The following is a 5793-nucleotide window of genomic DNA, read 5'->3' as shown; positions in this document are numbered from 1 at the left end:
ATTTGTCCCTATTTTTTCATTGATGGCCTTCATAATTTTGGGATTCACATTTAGGTCTTTAATCCATGTTGAGTTTGTTTTTGTATAAGGTGTGAGGTAAAGGTCTTGTTTCAATCTTTTGCATATCGCTTTCCAGTTCTGCCAGCACCATCTGTTGAAGAGACTATCCCCTCCCCTTACGATATACTTAGGTACTTTGTCGAAAATCAGTTGGCTGTATGTGGATGGGTTAATTTCTGGATTCTCAATTCTGTTCCATTGATCAACGTATCTTTCATTGTACCAAGCTGTTTTGACCACTGTAGCCGTGTAATAAACTTTGAAGTTGGGGAGTGAGAGGTTTCCAACCTTTTCGTTTCCATATAGAATGTGTAATTGTTTTTTACATCTTTTTGAAGAATGTCATTGGAATGTGGATTGGGATTGTATTATATGTGTAAATTGCTTTGGGCAGTATTGACATTTTCACAATGTTAAGTCTTCCTATCCAGGAGCATAGTACATTCTTCCATTTTTGTAGGCCTCATTTAGTTTCTTGTAGTAGTGTTTTATAGTTTTGTTTGTATAAGTCCTTTGTTTCTCTAGTCACCAAAATGGAGGTGTTCAAACAGCGGGGGGCCAATGAATAGATACCAAAAAGAAAAAAAATCAGAACAGCGCAAAACCAACAAAGTGTGTTGGCTACCTTTGCTCTGAGGTTCCTGTGGCGTTATTTAGTGGTGGTTCTGTTCTCCCACTTGGTCTTGTTTGGTTTGCCCAAGTTGTTGGCTCCAGATTGCTGAGCCAGGCAGATTATAAAATACGTGTTTTCTTACTCCTACTACAAGTTCCACTAGCTATAAGCCTTCAAATTTTTAAAATATTCCTAGATATGTGGTTCAGAGTTTTGGAGCTCTACCCTGAAACCTCTTCATCTGGTATTCTGTGGTATTGCTGATGGCTAACTTCACTGCACCTCTACGTTATCTGCCATCAAGCCCCACCTCCCTCCATGGTACTATTAATATGCTTCTCCAACACCATAACTCAAATGCCTCAATTCTTCTATCATTTTCCTTATTTAATGGCCAATTTTCACATATGTATGAGTCTAGAAAAAAATACCATGGCTTTGGTCAGGCAAACCTAAATCTGACATCTTTGCTCTTGAAGACTTTGAAAAGGTCTTATGCAGCAGTTCTGCCTAATGCAACAGACCTTTTATGAGTGTTGATAGTGGATCCAAGCAAAAAGAAGTCTTTGGCAACTTCAATCTTTTCTCCATTTATCATTATATTTATTGGTCCAGCTGTGAGGATTTTTGCTTTATTTACATTCAGGTGCAACCCATACTAAAAGTTGTGGTCTTTGATCTTTATCAGTAAGTATTGTAAGTCCTCTTCACTTTCAGCAAGCAAGGTTGTTATCACCTGCATATCACTGATTGTCAATGGGTCTTCCTCCAATCCTGATGCCGTGTTCTTCTTCATATACCCAACTTCTCAGATTATTTGCTCAGCATACAGATTGAATAAGTATGGTGAGTGAATACAACTCTGGCACACACCTTTCCTAATTTTAAACCATTCAGTGTCCCCCTGTTCTTTCTAACAACTACCTCTTAATATATGCACAGGTTCCTCATGAGCACAATTAAGTGTTTTAGAATATCCATTCTTCATAATGCTCATGATCCACACAGTCAAAAGTCCTTATGTAGTCAATAAAGCACAGGTAACATCTTTCTGGTATTCTCTGCTTTCAGCTAAAATCCATCTGACATCAACAATGAAATCCCTTGTTTCATGTACTCAACTAAATCCAGCATGACCCTCTAGCAGTTCCCTGTCCATGTATAGTTACAGTTGTTGTTGAATTATCTTTAGCAAAATATTACTTTCATGTGATACTAATAATATTTTTTGATGGTTTCTGCACTTCTCTTTGGAATGAACACACATACAGATCTCTTCCAATCAGCTGTTAAGGTAGCTGTCTTCGAAATTTCTTGGCATAGATGAGTGAGTACTTCCAGTGCTGCATCAGTTTGTTGAAATGTTACATTTGTAGTCCATCAATTCCTGGAAATTTGTTCTTTATAAATCCCTTTAGTTAGTGCACTTTGGACTTCTTTCTTCAGTATCATTGACTCTTGATCATATGCTACCTCTTCAAATGGTTGAACATTGACCATTTACTTTTGATACAGTGGCTCTGCGTATTTCTTCCATCTTCTTTCAATGCTTTGTGCATCATTCAACATTCTGCCCATAGAATCATTCAATATTTCAGGTCAAGGCTTGAATATTTTCTCCAGTTATTTCAACTTCAAAAATGCTGAGCATGCTCTTCCATTTTGGTTTTCTAACTCCAGGTCTTTGCACATTTCATTATAATATTTGACTTTTCTTCTCAAGCTTCCCTTTTAAATGATTTGTTCAGCTCTTTTATCTCCTCATTTGCTTTAGCATTTCCACCATCAAGTCAATTTGATTTCTGTGTATTCCATCTGGTGAGGTCCATGTGTATAGTCATCTTTTATGTTGTTTATAGAATGCATTTGCAATAAGGAAGTCATTGGCCTTACAAACTTCTACAATGTGATCTCTAACATAATTTGTATTACCAAGTCTTGAACATTTCCCAACTACTGATCCTTCCTCTTTTTTTCACAACCTTTGCATTCCAATCACCAGTAATAATCGATAAATCTTAATTGGATGTTTGATCAATTTCAGTCTGAAAAAGCGAGTTATTGTTAAGTGCCGTCAAGTCTGTTCCAACCAACAACAAACTTGTATAGGATTTCCAAGAAGCAGTTGGTAAGCTAGAACCACCAACTTTGTGGTTCAAACTGATGTTGCAGTCCAATGCATTAACCCATAGTACCACACCAGGAATCTGAAGAAGTGAGTAAAATTCTTTAATTTAATCATCACTAACGTAAAGGAGCTCTGGTAGTGTAGTGGTTACGAATCGGGCTGCGAGCCGCAAGATCAGCAGTTCGAAACTACCAGTTGCTCTGTGGGAGAAATATGAGGCTTTCTGCTTCCATAAAGATTTACAGCCTCAGAAACCCTGTTCAGGGTTGCTATGAGTCAGAACCGACTTCATGGCACACAGCAACAGCAGCAGTCATAGTAAATCATGTGATTGTCAGATTCAAAATGGCCAATGCCAGTCCATTTCAGGATATCGGAAGGTTTAGTCGCCGAAAACCTTATTAATAACAGTGGAACACTGTTAGATATAGTTACTGAAGATGAGTCACTAAGGTTGCAAGGCACTCAAAATATGATTGGGGAAGAGTAGCCTTCTCAAAGTAGAGTTGACCAGAATGATACAAAAGGAAGAATGCTTACTGGACCTTCATTTGCTGATGGGGCACAGCTCAAAATGATGATAAAAATGTACATTAATATCCATTAGTAATCAGAAAATACATGGAATGTACAAAGTATGAATCTAGGAAAATTGATATGAATTTTAATAATCAGAAAGTACATGGAATATATGAAGTATGAATCTAGGAAGCTGTCAAAATGAAATACATGAAGATTGATATTCTATGCATTAGTGAGTTGAAATGGACTGGTAGTACTGGCCATTTTGAATCTGACAGTCATATAGATTACTATGCCAGGAACAATACGTTCAAGAGGAGTAGCATCACTATCATTATCAAAAAGGACATTTCAAGATCTATCTTGAAGTACAATGCTGTCAATGATAGGATAAGGTCCATACACCTACAAGGAAGACCAGAGTCCTAGTGTGGTGCTGTTGTATAAGTCCTGGACCTTAAGGTCAGTTCAAACCTACTAGCTGCTCCTTGGAGATGCTATATGGGGTCTCTGAGTTGAAACTGACTTCACAGCCACTATAATTCAAATTTATACACTAACCGATAAAGTCTGGGGTGATGAACTTGAAGAATTCTACCAACTTCTTCAGTCTGAAATTGATCAAACATGCAATCAAGATATATTGATTATTACTGGTTATTGGAATGCAAAGGTTGTAAAAGAAGAGTAAGGATCAGGAGTTGGAAAATATGGCCTTAGTGATAGAAATGTTGCTTGGGAACGCATGATACATTTTGCAAGACCAATGACTTATTCATTGCAAATACCTTTTTTAAAAAAACATAAAAGACAATTATACACATGAACCTCACCAGATGGAATGTGCAAGAATCAATTTGACTATATTAGTGAAACGAGATGGTGGGAAAGCTCAATCTCATCAGTCAAAACAAACAAGGCCATGGCTGACTGTGGAATAGCCCATGAATTTCTCATGCAAGTTCAGGTTGAGACTGAATAAAATGAAAACAAGAGTCAAAATATGACCTTGAACATATCCCACTTGAATTTTGAGGCCATCTCAAGAAAAGATTTGAAGCATTAGACACTAATGACCGAAAACCAGAAGAGCTGTGTGTGGGATGGCATGAAGAATATAATACAGCAAATAAAGAGGAGTAAAGGGAAGACCAATATGGTCCATGAGGAAGCCGTATTATATTTCTGGTTGTAGAAACTGACAAGCGCTATAGTAAGCAGAGGGTACAATTTAAGAAGGAAGTTTTAAACTGCCATTCTACCAACCCTGTGTTATGGAGAGGAAGAAGCGTGGTGACGGCTATGCCTTCTACATTTGAGATGGTCTAACAGAGAAATCATAAGTCAGATCATCAAAGGCATAGATTCTGGAGGCCTGGCAGATGGGACTGGCCTGAAAAACAGGGATCTGATAGTTGCTGTCAATGGCAAGTCTGTGAAAGTCCTTGTTCATGAAGAAGTGGAAATCATTAGGAAGAGTAGAGATAAGACTTCATTGCTGCTAGTAAACAAGGTGATGGACAATATACATAGACAGGCTTATTTTTCTCCCGTTTTCTATTTAAGTGAAAAATTGTCCAACGGTTCTGTCAAGGCGGTTCCAGCACCTACTCCTGCTCCTCTGGAAGTCACAAGCTCAGTTACTGCTGAGGAAACACAAAGTCAGAAGTCTAAATACTGTAGGCTGTTTAAGGTTGAAAATGCTATGGCTTTCACTGACATGAGATTCAGGTGCTGCTCATTCATAAAAGAGGTACAGAAGAGCAGTTTGGCTGACCTAGCAGGGCTGCAAGACAAGGATATCACTATTAAAGTGAACTATGGGGTGAAAGTGCAGAATGAACCCTATGAGAACGTAGTGAACAGAACCCAGAGGAGTGGAAAGAATGTCAAACTCAGTCTGTGGAAAGAAGGTCTATGTCTATTTCCAGGCTGAGAAAAAAATCTATTGTTTCTTCCATAGGTAATCCACTGGATGCTCCTCCTGATTCAAAGAAGATACATTGGTAGAGTCAGAGCAAGACTCTCACACAACAAAAGAACAAGCCAACAGTACAGCCTCTCATTCTTCTTCCAACTCTGAAGATTCAATGATGTGATAAGAATAAATGATGGTGTTGGCTAGTAACTGGGGCTGGGTGTTTAATAGGAATCTGTTCTCAAGAAATGAGTTTCCACACATACCCTGTTAAAGAATTCTTCTGTAAACAAATTCTTGTATGATTGTCTTCTGCCGTCATTTTGTTTAGGGCAACTATTGCAGATAGTTTATTTATGTTCAACTTAGAAACAGCTAAGGCTGGAGCCATTTTTGTGTATGTGATCTTTCAAGCTTCAATGTAATTACATTTCCTGGTATAATGATACCTCTCACTGCTATAGGCTTTTTGAATGAGCACCAAAGATGATTCACAAATCTGCATATGTGAGAGAGCTGCTAATTAAAGTCTCTGAGAAGATGTGCTTATTA

The 5793-nt window shown here is 38.0% G+C and overlaps 1 pseudogene; it reads left to right on the top strand.

Annotated features, from left to right (window-relative positions):
* LOC102842404 overlaps positions 1–5422 on the top strand; it is a 55455-nt pseudogene extending 50033 nt beyond the window's left edge.
* The last annotated feature ends 371 nt before the right edge of the window (positions 5423–5793 follow it).

This window comes from Chrysochloris asiatica, unplaced genomic scaffold, assembly GCF_000296735.1.
Source record: "Chrysochloris asiatica unplaced genomic scaffold, ChrAsi1.0 scaffold00146, whole genome shotgun sequence".
Classification (NCBI taxonomy): Eukaryota; Metazoa; Chordata; class Mammalia; order Afrosoricida; family Chrysochloridae; genus Chrysochloris; species Chrysochloris asiatica.
Note: the sequence above shows the minus strand (reverse complement) of the source record. Positions and strands in the feature narration are given on the sequence as shown.